Genomic DNA, 15,640 nt, shown 5'->3' on the forward strand with positions numbered 1-15,640 from the left:
AACTACGGGCACTATTGGCCTTGTAAATGTAATTTCCACCACACCATTGCCTTACAATATAAAGTGCCTTGGGGCAACTGTTTGTTGTGATTTGGCGCTATATACATGTGCTCTGATGTCACTGTTTATCGCCATAGAAACTACCCAAACAATCTTTCATACAAACTGTTTAAAGGGACATTACAGTGTTGTGGTGGAAATTACGGCAATAGTGTGGGACAACTACATTTTGTTTAAAAAAAATCACAACAGTTGTATGACATTGAATACCCCAATTATATTTTGATTATTTTACTGATATTTTATTCAGAGATATTTTAAAACATTAGAAAAAATGTTTCTTTACCATTCATTTTTATCATTGAAGATCAAAAGTCTGGGTGTGGGACAAGCACAAAACAGCAATATTTGCATATAATGATGCTGAAAAAAGAACCGGGGTGTGGCCAGACAGAGGGAAATACCCACCACCAAGAGCCCAGAGAGGGAGACAAGAGAAAGCAGGACAGAGAACCACCAACCAGAAAGACAGAGCAAGAGGCAGACAGAACCCAAAAGCAACCCCAAAGACCAAAAACCTGACAGATTTATTAGGTTTTACCTTGTCATCTGATAGTTAAAAATCAATTTGATCACTTTGGATGAAGAGACTCTGTCTTAGACGAGCGGCTCGGCTCCAAAATGATGCATGCACAATGGAGGCAGGGCGAACCGTTCGGTCTGCGACACCGACATGCACCTGTTTGACAAATGTTGATTCTTTTGCACTTAACTCACATATTAAATTTTATTCTTACAACAGCTTTTAGAACACACAGCCTGATAAATGAGGGTCCTGGAAGTGTGATGATGTTTGGGATTCATCTGTTCTTTTCTCATTCAGATAATAGAAGTGTCATCACTGGCCTCCAAAGCATACCATATTTATTTCTATTTCCAAGCAGAATGAACGTTTGCAGGGGAGTTTTGTGGTTTTTGAAGAACTGCCATCAGCTTGGAGAACATCTGGAGCACACCAAGGATTACAGCAGAAGAAATGTTATCACCAGTTGAAAGTTGTTACCTTTTAAATGTATGTTGTGGTTGAGGCTTGTTTGAAATGTTTGTCACTTTATGGGGGTTGCACCTTTCCCAGTTTAATGCACACTTCATGTTTCAAAGAAAAAGGTAATACGGTTGAAAACTAGGATTTAGGAGCACTATTTTGCACTTGAATACTTAAGACGTTTGCTTTAAATGGACTCTATCAGCCATGTTGATGCTGAACTGAATATATTCAGTTTTCTTTACATTGAGGCCATTTCCCAAAATATACAGTTGAAACTGTTAAGCCTTAAATTTTCTTCTGCTTTTCTTGACTTGTTAGATTTAAGCCCCGGTCACACGACACTAACGAAGGACAATGAAGCCCAAACGAAATAAGAAATTATGAGACTTAAGTTGACTTTCGGAGGCATCGTTTAACCGTTGTAAGCTTCATCAGAATTTTCAAAGTTGAAAAATGTGACCGAATCCCGACGACAACTTCAGTTTGTCCGTATTCTGTTTTGCTTTCTGTCTTGACGCTTTGTCATCGTTTGTGTAGTTTCTGTGACGTCAGTGTTTCGTTTGACTGTCCTCTAACTTCGTCCAACTTCCCAAGTTTGACGTATCGCACGAACGTTGAGGACATCCGAATGGATCAATAACTAAAGCTCCAACGAGCTGAACGTAACATCCTTGTATCACTGACAACTCGTCCATGTGTGGAACGAAAAACAATGTCATGCAGAAAGAATGTTTTATCAAGTTACGCATGTTCCAGCTGTTTGTGGCTGGCCTACGTGTGCACACACGTTGTTGTGTAGGCAAACATCTCTTACCTGTTGTCAAGACAACCAAATCCCGCCCATGCAAATGCTGCAAGTTTTGATTTTGTTTAAAGTGTCGAGGTCGATGTTCACTTCGTTTTTAATTTGTTAGGTTTGGTTTTGTTTCATTCCTGTTTGTGCTTTTGATTCGCAGGCTTTTCAGTGATGGGTAAGGCGCAGGATCATTCGTCCATCTTTTCTCGACGATTTGTGACTTTTTATCCTTCATTCAGTAATCGCCCTGTGCCATGTGACTGGGTCCTTTCAAATTTACAAAATGTGGGGAAAAAAACCCCCTGTCCTCTCCAGAAAATTGTCAGGGTTTGTTAATCCGTTGCAGTAAGACACCCAGTCACATAACCTTAGTGATGTCAGTCGTCTGATACATTTGTTAGGCCCAGTCCACACAGAAAACCACATATCAATATCTCATGCTGTTCCTGAGACAAGATCAATTTCAATTTAATCAGCTTATAAAGCGCCAAATCACAACAAAAGCCATCTCAAGGCACCTCACACAGAACAGTTCAACATAAAAATTTAAATAAATAAATAAAAATTCAAATTCATAATTAAAAACAGAAATAAAAGAATGAAACAGATAAAATGAAAACTATTCATAAGAAAGAGAATAAAAATAGGTTTTAAGTCTTGATTTAAAAATGTCTGCAGACTCCGACTGCTTCACGGTCGCAGGAAGACTGTTCCACAGTACAGGTGCATGATAACAAAAAGCTCTTTGACCCGCTGACTTCTTCTTCACCCTGGGAACACAGAGAAGTCCCGCATCCTGCGACCGCAAAGCCCAGGCCGGCACGTAGGGTTCCACCAGATCGGCCAGATAAGCCGGCGCCAGTCCATGAACAATTTTATAAGTCAATAACAAAACCTTAACCTCATTATTGTATTTTAGACAATGACCTGTGATTTGACCTTGATCTTGACCATAGACTTATGACCTGTGTTGCGAGAGGATGCGCCACTGAGTTTAGCCACCATGTTTATTGAAATTGCTCTTTGTGTTTTGAAGATATCAGACAGAAACACAGACAGTTCAATTAAAAAAGAAAAAGAAAATCCTCTTTCTGTTTAGATGTGAGGCTCATAAATATCATGTGTAGTTGCTGACATGGTTCTGTAAAGTGTGATAACTCATGTTCTGCTGCTTCAGAAGTAAATTGTGTCAGATGCTCAAGTTTGCAGTTGAGACAAAGGTAACAGAAGAAAAAACCTTTTAAAAACACATTCAGACAGTGAATATTTCTAAATGTTGGTGTTTTATGTTCTCTTTTTTGACTCCAGGACATTTATAATGGACTTTTTCTACTGTAACAAGATATTTGATATATTGACAGTATGTTTTTATTTATTGTGTCACTTCTGACTTGAAAATCCAAATAGATATACTGGATCGCACACATTTCAAATAAACACTGCACGTGTCAGTTAGCTGCATCACATCCTTCACCTCACTGCTGCCGTCGTCTCTTACAGACTTCAAGAAAATGTTCTGTGTCCTTGATTTTAAATCACCATAGACCCTGTGTCCTGTCAGAGAAAATGATCAGGAACATTAGTACTTTCAAAAGATTATGGATGATGATCAGGATGTAGATTTGGATTGTGGAACTTTCTTGTTTTTAATTTTCTGGGATTATGTATTTTAACACATCACCGTTCATTAAAATTTAATGCATTGATATGAGTTGTACACTTTTGTTGTGTCGCAGATGTTTAAATATTACCAAGGAAGCTGACGAGTTTGCACAGGAACACAGTGAACTTTATTTACAGCGTAAACCACCAACAGGTCTCCATCAAAATGTCACCCTACTTCTGCGTAGCTACAGCCTTATAAAGTGGCACTTAGCGCCCCTGCAGGTAACACAAGTTACTGCACCTTTAGAACCTTCCAGATACCACAATTCTATTGTCATAAATTTCACATGACAGAAAATTAAGCGGAAAATTAGTGCAGATCAGGTTTTGGATCCTTATCTATGACATTACACTGAGGAAAATAAGTATTTGAACACCCTGTGATTTTGCAAGTTCTCCCACTTATAAATCATGGAGGGGTCTGAAATTTTCATCTTGTCCACTGTGAGAGACATAATCTAAAAAGAAAAATCCAGAAGTCACAATATATGATTTTTTTTTTTTTTTTTTATAATTTATTTGTATGTCACTGCTGCAAATAAGTATTTTAACACCAACCAACCAGCAAGAATTCTGGCTCACACAGACCTGTTAATTTTTCTTTAAGAAGCCCTCTTATTCTGCACTCTTTACCTGTATTAATTGCACCTGTTTGAACTTGTTACCTGTATAAAAGACACCTGCTCACACACTCAATCAGTCACACTCCAACCTGTCCACCATAGCCAAGACCAAAGAGCTGTCTAAGGACACCAAGGACAAAACTGTAGACCTGCACAAGGCTGGGATGGACTACAGGACAACAGGCAAGCAGCTTGGTAGAAGACAACATGTTGTGTGGGCCGCTGAAGAGGAGGTACTGCTGGCCCACCACCACCAGAGGGCGCCCTGCTTGGAGTGCGGGCTCCAAGCACGAGAGGGCGCCAGACCCAGAAGAAGTGACAGCTGTCACTCATCCCCTGCACCAGCTGTCACTCGTTCATCATCACCACCATAAAAGCCGGACTGCAACTCCACCTCCCCGCCGAGAAATCGACTACCATTATCAAGGTAATTTCTCTGTGAACTTAAGACTGTATATCTGTCTAAACTCTTCTTTGCAGCCGTTTTCCTGTCGGTGAGACTCGTCTGTGGAGGTGGCGTTTGAGGTGTTCAGCGACGGCTTCGCAACACCTCCCACCCAGATAAGTGCTCAAACAGGAGCTGCACGAGTGTGTGCTTGGAGGTGGAGGCGCTTCCTCCCTCGCTAACTGTGGATTTACTGAGTGTGCGGACTCACACTCACTCATCATATTTCTGCTTTCTGCCAGCAGTACCAGGGTCGACAGCCGAAGACAGAGGCCACCTGGGGACTCGGGACTTGGCGGCTCCGGTGTTCTTCAGACCGTTGGTGGTGGAAGCCGTGTGGGACGCAGCTTCTCTCTCGTCGGGGGTCTTCTATCTTCGAGCCTGCCCACACGTCACCGGGTGTTAAATTGACTGTGCAGATTATAGTACGTTTCGTTGTGTATTATCGCAACATTAAATTGTTACCTTTTTGGCTTATTCATTGTCCGTTCATTTGCGCCCCCTGTTGTGGGTCCGTGCTACGACACCTTCTCAACAGGATTTCTCGGCCATCGTCATGGATTCCAAGGGGCGTCAACCCGACCTTGAACGGCCAATGGAAGAGCCAGGAGTGCAGGCGTCAGCGGGAGGCGTGTTGAGTGAGCTGCAGCAGATCTTAACCGCCTTCACGGCTCGGTTAGATTTAGTGACCGAGCAGAATGTCCTCCTTAATCGGAGGGTGGAGGCTCTCACCGCCAGGGTGGAAGCGCGCGACCAGGGCGCTGCTGCAGCCACTCCTCTGGCTGGTCCTGGGCCTGTATCAGACGTTCCACTGGTCGTTCAACGAACCCCCCCACCGTCCCCTGAAGCATACATAAGCCCTCCGGAACCGTACGGGGGCTGTGTCGAGACGTGCGCGGACTTCCTCATGCAGTGTTCGCTCGTCTTTTCACAGCACCCTGTCATGTACGCATCAGACGCTAGCCGGCTGGCTTATGTTATTAATTTGCTTCGAGGAGAGGCACGCGCATGGGCTACGGCGCTTTGGGAGCAGAATTCACGGTTCCTAACGTCTTATGCTGGGTTTGTACGGGAGTTCAAACAAGTGTTTGATCATCCCAACAGAGGCGAGACCGCTTAGAACGTGCTGCTGTCGATGAGACGGGCGCCGTAGCGCAGCCGAGTATGCAGTCGATTTCCGCATCGCGGCAGCGAGGTCCGGCTGGAATAACGTTGCGCTCCGCGCCGCCTTTGTAAACGGACTGTCCCCGGTCCTTAAGGAGCACCTACTGGCTAAAGAGGAACCGCAGGATTTTGACGGGCTTGTCGATTTAGTTATATGCTTAGACAACCGTTTAAACGAGCATCGTCTGGGGCAGGCCGGGGGGCATGACCGGGCACGAGCCGTCCCTCCCCCTTCCGACAAGGTGACGTCGTCCCCACGCTTCACTGCCAGAGAGCTCCGTGTGGCTACAGCTCCCCCTGCTGAGGAGGCTATGGACACGAGCAGGGCCAAATTAAGATCAAATATCAGACAAAGGAGGCTGGCCCGCAGGGAGTGTTTTGTCTGCGGCTCTTGCGAGCACATGCAGAAGGACTGCCCCAAACGGTCAAACTACAACGCCCGTCCTTAGAAACTGGGCTAAGGGTGGGCCATAACACGCATGCGGGAAAACCCCGCAAATCTGCACGAATCCCAGTAACAATCCTTTGTGGGGATTTAACCCTTCACGCCCCAGCACTGATAGACACGGGGTCTGAAGGGAATCTGCTGGACAGCAGATGGGTAAAGGAAGTAGGGCTCCCTCTGGTGGCTCTGCCGACACCATTGCGGGTGCGAGCACTAGATGGCACCCTGCTTCCATTAATCACACATCAGACACAACCAGTGACTTTGGTTGTGTCTGGGAATCACAGGGAGGAGATAGTGTTCCATGTAACACCTTCTACCTCCCGAGTGATTTTGGGCTTTCCATGGATGGTGAAGCACAATCCCCGGATAGATTGGCCGTCCGGGGTTGTCACGCAGTGGAGCGAAACCTGCCACCGGGAGTGTTTAGGATCCTCGGTCCCTCCCGGCACTACGGCTAATGAGGAGGTCAAAGTCCCCCCCAATCTATCGGCGGTGCCAAAGGAGTACCATGATCTTGCTGACGTTTTCAGCAAGGATCTGGCGCTCACTCTTCCCCCGCACCGACCGTATGATTGTGCCATCGATTTGGTCCCGGGCGCTGAGTACCCGTCCAGTAGGTTGTACAACCTCTCACGTCCGGAACGCGAATCAATGGAGACCTACATCCGGGACTCCTTAGCTGCCGGGCTGATCCGGAACTCCACCTCCCCGATGGGTGCTGGTTTCTTTTTTGTGGGTAAAAAAGACGGCGGACTCCGTCCATGCATTGATTACAGAGGGCTGAACGAGATCACGGTTCGCAACCGATACCCGTTACCTCTGTTGGATTCAGTGTTCACGCCCCTGCATGGAGCCCAAATTTTCACTAAATTGGATCTTAGAAACGCGTACCACCTGGTTCGGATCCGGAAGGGAGACGAATGGAAGACGGCATTCAACACCCCGTTAGGTCATTTTGAGTACCTGGTCATGCCGTTCGGCCTCACTAACGCCCCCGCGACGTTCCAAGCTTTGGTAAATGACGTCTTGCGGGACTTCCTGCATCGGTTCATCTTCGTATATCTGGACTGATACTCATCTTTTCCCCGGACCCTGAGACCCATGTCCAGCATGTACATCAGGTCCTACAGCGGTTGTTGGAGAACCGGCTGTTTGTGAAGGGCGAGAAGTGCAAGTTCCACCGCACTTCTTTGTCCTTCCTGGGGTTCATCATCTCCTCCAACTCCGTCGCCCCTGATCCGGCTAAGGTTGCGGCGGTGAGAGATTGGCCCCAACCAACAAGCCGCAGGAAACTACAGCAGTTCCTAGGCTTTGCAAATTTCTACAGGAGGTTCATTAAAGGTTACAGTCAGGTAGTTAGCCCCCTGACTGCCCTGACCTCCACCAAGGTCCCCTTCGCCTGGTTGGATCGGTGCAAAGCCGCGTTCCAGGAGTTGAAACGCCGGTTCTCGACTGCACCAGTTCTGGTGCAGCCTGATCCTGATCGCCAGTACATAGTAGAAGTGGATGCCTCTGACTCAGGGATAGGAGCCGTGCTGTCCCAGAGCGTGGAGGCTGATAAGGTTCTCCATCCTTGTGCCTTTTATTCCCGGAGGTTGACCCCCGCTGAACAGAACTATGACGTCAGCAATCGGGAACTTCTTGCGGTGAAGGAGGCTCTTGAAGAGTGGAGACACCTGCTGGAGGGGGCATCGTTGCCCTTCACGGTTTTCACGGACCATCGGAACCTGGAGTACATCCGGACCGCCAAGCGGCTGAACCCCAGGCAAGCCCGCTGGTCTCTGTTCTTCGGGCGCTTTGACTTCCAGATCACGTATCGCCCCGGGACCAAGAACCAAAAACCAGATGCATTGTCCCGGGTGCACGAAGAAGAAGCCAAAGCGGGGCTGTCGAACCCCACCGAGACCATCATCCCCGAGTCCACTGCCGTGGCCACCCTCACCTGGGACGTGGAGAAGACCGTCCGGGAGGCCCTGACAAGGAGCCCGGACCCGGGGACTGGCCCCAAGAACCGACTGTACGTCCCACCAGAGGCAAGAGCTGCCGTATTGGACTTCTGTCACGGGTCCAAGCTGTCCTGTCATCCCGGAGTGCATAGGACCGTGGCAGTAGTCCAGCAGCGCTTCTGGTGGGCGTCCCTGGAAAACGACGTCCGGGACTACGTCCAGGCCTGTACCATTTGCGCCAGGGGCAAGGCAGACCATCGGAGGACGACGGGCCTCCTCCAACCCCTGCCAGTGCCTCATCGCCCCTGGTCTCACATCGGCCTGGATTTCATCACGGCCCTCCCGCCGTCCCAGGGCAACACCGTGATTCTCATGATAGTGGATCGGTTCTCCAAGGCGGCCCACTTCGTGGCCCTCCCGAAGCTCCCGACGGCCCAGGAGACGGCAGACCTCCTGGTCCACCACGTCATGCGGCTGCATGGGATACCATCGGACGTTGTATCAGATCGTGGTCCCCAGTTCTCTTCACAGGTGTGGAAGAGTTTCTGCAAGGAGCTGGGGGCCACCGTGAGTCTCTCGTCCGGGTACCACCCCCAGACCAACGGCCAGGCAGAGCGGGCCAACCAGGAGTTGGAGCAGGCCCTTCGGTGTGTCACCTCCGCGCATCCGGCGGCCTGGAGTCACCATCTGGCCTGGATCGAGTATGCCAACAACAGCCAAGTTTCGTCTGCTACCGGCCTCTCCCCTTTTGAGGCATGTTTGGGGTACCAGCCCCCATTGTTCCCGCTGGTGGAGGGAGAGGTCGGTGTGCCCTCGGTCCAGGCCCACCTCAGGAGGTGCCGCCGGGTGTGGCGGGCCGCCCGCTCTGCCCTGTTAAAGGCCCGGACGAGTGTGTCGATTCCCCAAAGCTGAAAGACAGATTCGTTGGACCTTTCAAAATCCTCAAGATCATCAACCCGGCCGCAGTGAAGCTTCAACTCCCGGCTTCACTGCGGATTCACCCTGTCTTTCATGTTTCCCGTCTCAAACCACACCACACCTCGCCCCTCTGTACTCCGGGACCTACGCCGCCACCTGCCCGGCTCATTGACGGGGAGCCTGCCTGGACAGTCCGCAGGCTCCTGGACGTCCGTCGTAAGGGCCGGGGTTTCCAATATCTGGTGGACTGGGAGGGGTATGGACCTGAAGAACGCTCCTGGGTGAAGAGGAGCTTCATCCTGGACCCGGCCCTCCTGGCCGATTTCTACGCAAGACATCCAGACAAGCCTGGTCGGACGCCAGGAGGCGCCCGTTGAGGGGGGGGGTCCTGTTGTGTGGGCCGCTGAAGAGGAGGTACTGCTGGCCCACCACCACCAGAGGGCGCCTGCTTGGAGTGCGGGCTCCAAGCATGAGAGGGCGCCAGACCCCAGAAGAAGTGACAGCTGTCACTCATCCCCTGCACCAGCTGTCACTCGTTCATCATCACCACCATAAAAGCCGGACTGCAACTCCACCTCCCCGCCGAGAAATCGACTACCATTATCAAGGTAATTTCTCTGTGAACTTAAGACTGTATATCTGTCTAAACTCTTCTTTGCAGCCGTTTTCCTGTCGGTGAGACTCGTCTGTGGAGGTGGCGTTTGAGGTGTTCAGCGACGGCTTCGCAACACCTCCCACCCAGATAAGTGCTCAAACAGGAGCTGCACGAGTGTGTGCTTGGAGGTGGAGGCGCTTCCTCCCTCGCTAACTGTGGATTTACTGAGTGTGCGGACTCACACTCACTCATCATATTTCTGCTTTCTGCCAGCAGTACCAGGGTCGACAGCCGAAGACAGAGGCCACCTGGGGACTCGGGACTTGGCGGCTCCGGTGTTCTTCAGACCGTTGGTGGTGGAAGCCGTGTGGGACGCAGCTTCTCTCTCGTCGGGGGTCTTCTATCTTCGAGCCTGCCCACACGTCACCTGGTGTTAAATTGACTGTGCAGATTATAGTACGTTTCGTTGTGTATTATCGCAACATTAAATTGTTACCTTTTTGGCTTATTCATTGTCCGTTCATTTGCGCCCCCTGTTGTGGGTCCGTGCTACGACACCTTCCCAACACAACAACTGTTATGATTATTTATTAGAAAGTTGTTGAAACACAAGATGACTGTCAATCTCCCTCGGTCTGGGATCCATGCAAGATCTCACTTTGTAGGGTAAGGATGATTCTGAGAAAGCTCAGAACTACACAGGAGGACCTGGTCAATGGCCTGAAGAGAGCTGAGACCACAGGCACAAAGATTACATTAGTAACACATGATGCTGTCATGGTTTAAAATCCTTCAGGGCAACAAGGTCCCCCTGCTCAAGCCAGCACATGTCCATGCCCGTTTGAAGTTCACCAGTGACCATCTGGATGATCCAGAGGAGGCATGGGAGAAGGTCATGTGGTCAAATGAGACCAGAATAGAGCTTTTTGGAATCAACTCCACTTATCATGTTTAGAGGATGAGAATAACCCCAAGAAACCATCCCAACTGTGAAGCATGGGGGTGGAAAATCATACTCTGGGGGTGCTCTTCTGCAAAGGGGACAGGACGACCTGCACAGTATTGAAGGGTGGATGGATGGGGTCATGTATTGCGAGAGTTTGGCAAACAACCTCCTTCCCTCAGTCAGAGCATTGAAGATGGGACATGGCTGGATCTTCCAGCATGACAATGACCCCAAACACACAGCCAGGGCAACTAAGGAGGGGCTCCGTAAGAAGCATTTCAAGGTCCTGGAGTGGCCTGGCCAGTCTCCAGACCTGAACTCAATAGAAAATCTTTGGAGGGAGCTGAAACTCCAAACCTGAAAGATTTGGAGAAGATCTGTATGGAGGAGTGGACCAAAATCCCTGCTGCAGTGTGTGAAAACTTGGTCAAGAACTACACGAAACGTCTGACCTCTGTAATGGCAAACAAAGGCTACTGTACCAAATATTAACATTGATTTTCACAGGTGTTCAAATACTTATTTGCAGCAGTAACATACAAATAAATTATTTAAAAAAAATCATACATTGTGATTTCTGGATTTTTCTTTTTAGATTATGTCTCTCACAGTGGACATGCACCTAAGATGAAAATGTCAGACCCCTCCATGATTTCTAAGTGGGAGAACTTGCAAAATCGCAGGGTGTTCAAATACTTATTTTCCTCACTGTATATGTAAAATTGAGCATTTTTTTTATATCCACGTTTCAGTTAAGATTATTGTTGGGGGTGGGGGGCTGTCAAATTAACAGGGGACAGAAACCTCTTCCTCCCATAAACAGTACTATAATATATTGCACTTTGTAGACGGTCCCTAAGCTTCCGTTTCCCTGCCGCCTGCTCGTTCAGATCAGTATTATTTATTTCCAGCTCAGAGGACGGCTCGTATGGATAAAAATAAGGTCGCTCATTGTCTACCTTCCTGAGGTTAGAAACTAGTATTGTTTGTTTTCAACAACATTTCTCTCAAGATTATTGAGCCGTTTACCGGAGGGGGAGGTTTCTGTCCTGTGAGTTTGACAGGTGGACTGTCCCAGTCAAACTCCTCACCTGGCACTGTCCCTGGAGCGGGACACATCCAGTGGGACCGGGCGCTTGACACCACAAGCAGTGATGGGGGTTTGCAATCAAGATTTCCTGTAGTAACTGAGCTGTAAACGGAAATCCATAAACTAAAGTATTTAAACTGAAATATAAATATACGAGGTCTATTAGAAAAGTATCTGACCTTATTATTTTTTTCAAAAACCATATGGATTTGAATCACGTGTGATTACATCAGACATGCTTGAACCCTCGTGGGCATGCAAGAGTTTTTTCACGCCTGTCGGTTACGTCATTTGCCTGTGGGCAGTCTTTGAGTGAGGAGTGGCCCACTCTCTCGTCGATTTTTTCATTGTTTAGGAATGGCTCAGAGACTGCTGCTTTGTTTGATCAAATTTTCAAATCTGTAAGGCACAACTGAGTGGACACCATTTGATAAATTCAGCTGGTTTTCGGTAAAAATTTGTAACGGCTGATGAGAGATTTTTGGTCTGGTAGTGTCACGTAAGGACGGCCCATGGCGCCTGATGGCGATCTGCGCTTCGAGGCGGCAGCGTCTCACCGTTTCAAGTTGAAAACTTCCACATTTCAGGCTCTGTTGACCCAGGAAGTCGTCAGAGAACAGAGAACTTTCAGAAGAAGTCGGCATGAGGAGTTTATTGGGACATTCCATTGTTACGGACATTTTGTAATGAAAGAACGTGCGGGCAGAGTCGCATGTCGGGCTGGACCCGACGCAGGGGGTCGCGACAGTAAAAACACCTCCGTTGGAAACCTTAACGGGCAAGTTGGAACATGCCCAAGCTGTTAAACAATTTCTCAGTTACTCACTTGTTGAAAGCCATCAAAAGCTGCCTGAATTTTATAAATGGTTTTCAACACGGAGGTGTTTTTCCTGTTGTGGCGCACACAGATTGCCGAGTCGTCACGGAAACGACGCGGCGAATTGCGCGCACGTATTTCATTACAAAATGTCCTTAAACAGTGGAACTGTCCGCATAAAGTCCTCATGCCGGCCTCTTCTGAATCTTCTCTGTTCTCTCACGATGTCCTGGGTGAATTAAGCCTTAAATTAGGATGTTTCAGGTCGAAAACAGGCTGACGACGGCGCCTGGAAGCGCTGACACGACGTCCCGCTGCGTGGGAAGTCCTTACAGCACACAGAAACCCACATATCTCTCATCAGCCGTTTAACTTTTCACCCAAAACCAGCTAAATTTCTCGAATAGTGTCCATCGGATATTCCTCAACAGGTCCAGAAAAAATTTTGATAAAGCAACGCGCGCCGTCTTGAAGCAGCATGTGAAACAAAGGCATCAGCCGAGAGGGCGGGACCACATCTCATCAAGGCCTGCCCACAGGGAAATGACGTCACCGAACACGTGAAAAAAAGCAGGCATGCGCACGAGGGTCAAGCATGATTGGTGTAATCGCAGTCATTCAAATCCATAAGTTAAAAAAATAAAGGGGTCGGTTTATATCTAATAGACCTCGTATATACGAGGTCTATTAGAAAAGTATCGACCTTATTATTTTTTTCAAAAACCATATGGATTTGAATCACGTGTGAGTGCGTTCAGACAAAGCTTTGAACCCTCGTGCGCATGCGTGAGTTTTTCCACGCCTGTTGGTTGCGTCATTCGCCTGTGAGCAGGCTTTGAGTGAGGAGTGGTCCAGCCCCCTCGTCGTTGTTTCATTGTCAGGAAATGGCGGAATGATTTGGGCTTTTTTTCCATCTGGCAGCTGGAAACTATTAGAAAAATTTATCTGGCTTTTGGTGAAAATTGGTAGAGAATAAGGAGTGTTACTGTCGCTTTAAGGACGGCCCCCAGCGGCTGTGGGGCTGAACGACCATTTCATTTCTAAACGGATGGCTGTCTGGATCCGTGACCATCGTGTGCCATTTCTCTGGTTATCACAAGAGCTGGACATCAACCATTTTCCGGCAGATTTCACTTATAACAAGAGATTTTGTCATGGAAAGCCTAGCGATGGATTCGCTACTGGAGCGAGACAAAACCACCTCCGTTTTGGTCTCACAGGACGGCTTTGAGATGGCGTTCAGACAGCTGTCGGTGGTTTTTCCATCGAGTGATTATCCGAGAAATTGTGGATGTGCCTGGACATGCCAGAACATGTCCTGTGAGGCATCATCACGGCGTTGCTTTGCGCCATGCGTCACCACTGCGACACGCGGAATTCCTCCGCACGTCTGTCTCAATGTGCCGAAAAAGTGCTGATGTCCACGTCTTCACAATTCCTGTGCTAGTCAGACGACGTCCCGGATAAAACACAGCGTCCAGTTTGGAAATGAACGGCACATTCCACTGTTACAGGAGTTTTTGTCATGGAAAGAGGAGCGCGCCGCGGCGAAGCCTCCGCTCATGATATATATATATATAGATATATATATCTATATATATATATATATCTATATATATATAGATATATATATATATATATAAGATATCAAGCAATTTTCAGGTGTTATTTTTCCCCCATTCTTTTGGTAAGCATGTCTTAAGGTGTGAAACTGTACATGGTTGTCATTGTTGCATTTTCATTTAAATTTCTCCACACATTCTCTATTGGTGACAGGCCATGGTTGTAGGCAGGCCAGTGCAGTACCTGTACCCTCTCCTTTGGCAGCCATATCTTTGTATGCAAAATGTAGTTTTACAGTGGCTTATTGAAAGAAGCTTATGTTGCTCTAAAATCTCAAAAATCTACTTTTCTGCATTAATGCTGCCATCACTGATGTAAAATATTTCAGAGCACATGACGTCCAGTACGCGACCGCAGCCGATGTGCTTGATGAATTCCTGTGCAAAAAGTAGTTCCCAGACCTGCGATGACAGCGCGTTTTCATGGATAACAAAAACATCAGGAGTATATTTGGCACAAGAACTTGTGTATCTCGTGTGTTTTTACGCCTAAATGATCGTTAAGTCAGGACTCTCACTCATCCAGCAGCATCTTCTCATGTCTGCAAATTCAGCGCGGGGTCAGGCGAATGTAGTCCGGCGAGTAGAAGTGGGCGGATCAAGCCTAATATTGATAATATTAATACCAACGCTGGTATTGATATTGAACAATCCTCATGTAAAAAGATTGATATTCAAGCTTTTTTTCTCTCCTGCACGCACTGACTGCTGCACACGCATATTCATCAAAGTCTCTGTAAGAGCAGCGCTGCACTGTGTTGCACTGTGTTACACAACACGGAGCAGCGCATCCTTGTATTGTGGTTTGTCAGCCCTCTACCAAAGGAGATTTTGTTTTAAGTTGTGTTGAGTGATATTTTTTTTAAACAAAAATGTTGATTGTGATAAAGTATTTTGTTGTCACGTACAATGTTTGGCGAAATTCTATCCTAGGTCGTTTGGATCCTTTGGGTCTATGAAGCTTAAATATGAAAAAGTATCAGTATTGGTATCGATATTGGCGATACTGGGCCTGTATTTACTTGGTATCGGATCAATACCAAAATTCCCGGTATTGCCCGGTGAGCTATCCCACAATGCCAAAATAGCAGAGACATTGTGCCAACGAGAGCGGCACGCTGAGCAGGGTGCAGAACAAGTGTGAGCCAGTGTCCTTTTTTTTTTTTTTAAACACACATGCTGTGGTCCGGAGAGGAGAGTCAATCAGTGTGTGCTGGAGAGTTCTTCAAGTTTTATCTGCAAGGTCGACTACTCATGGTCTTTATAATAACTTGTTTGTAACCTAAAAGGAGACGTGGAGAGGAGGAGAGAGGTTCGGAGCGGTTTTTCCCAGTCTTCCCAGTGGATGGGAAGGTTAAAAAAATTTTTTTAAATGCTTAAAGTGGCACGGGGTTAAGAGGGCTGTAATTAGGGGTGGTGGGGGAGCCCTCCAGAAGCTGAAAGGTTTTAGCCATGCTAATGCTCCCCTGAAGCATTTGCTCCCCCCTCCAAAAAAGTCTGAAGGACCAAAATGACAT

General features: G+C 47.6%; 1 long non-coding RNA gene across 1 annotated transcript; it reads left to right on the top strand.

The window, feature by feature from the left end:
• Positions 1 to 12,353: 12,353 nt before the first annotated feature.
• LOC117508022 lies at positions 12,354 to 15,411 on the top strand. Its single transcript, XR_004559949.1, has 3 exons — positions 12,354 to 12,367; positions 15,247 to 15,250; positions 15,354 to 15,411. It is a non-coding gene; the product is annotated as an uncharacterized LOC117508022 (long non-coding RNA).
• The last annotated feature ends 229 nt before the right edge of the window (positions 15,412 to 15,640 follow it).

This window comes from Thalassophryne amazonica, chromosome 3, assembly GCF_902500255.1.
Source record: "Thalassophryne amazonica chromosome 3, fThaAma1.1, whole genome shotgun sequence".
In the NCBI taxonomy this organism is placed as follows: domain Eukaryota; kingdom Metazoa; phylum Chordata; class Actinopteri; order Batrachoidiformes; family Batrachoididae; genus Thalassophryne; species Thalassophryne amazonica.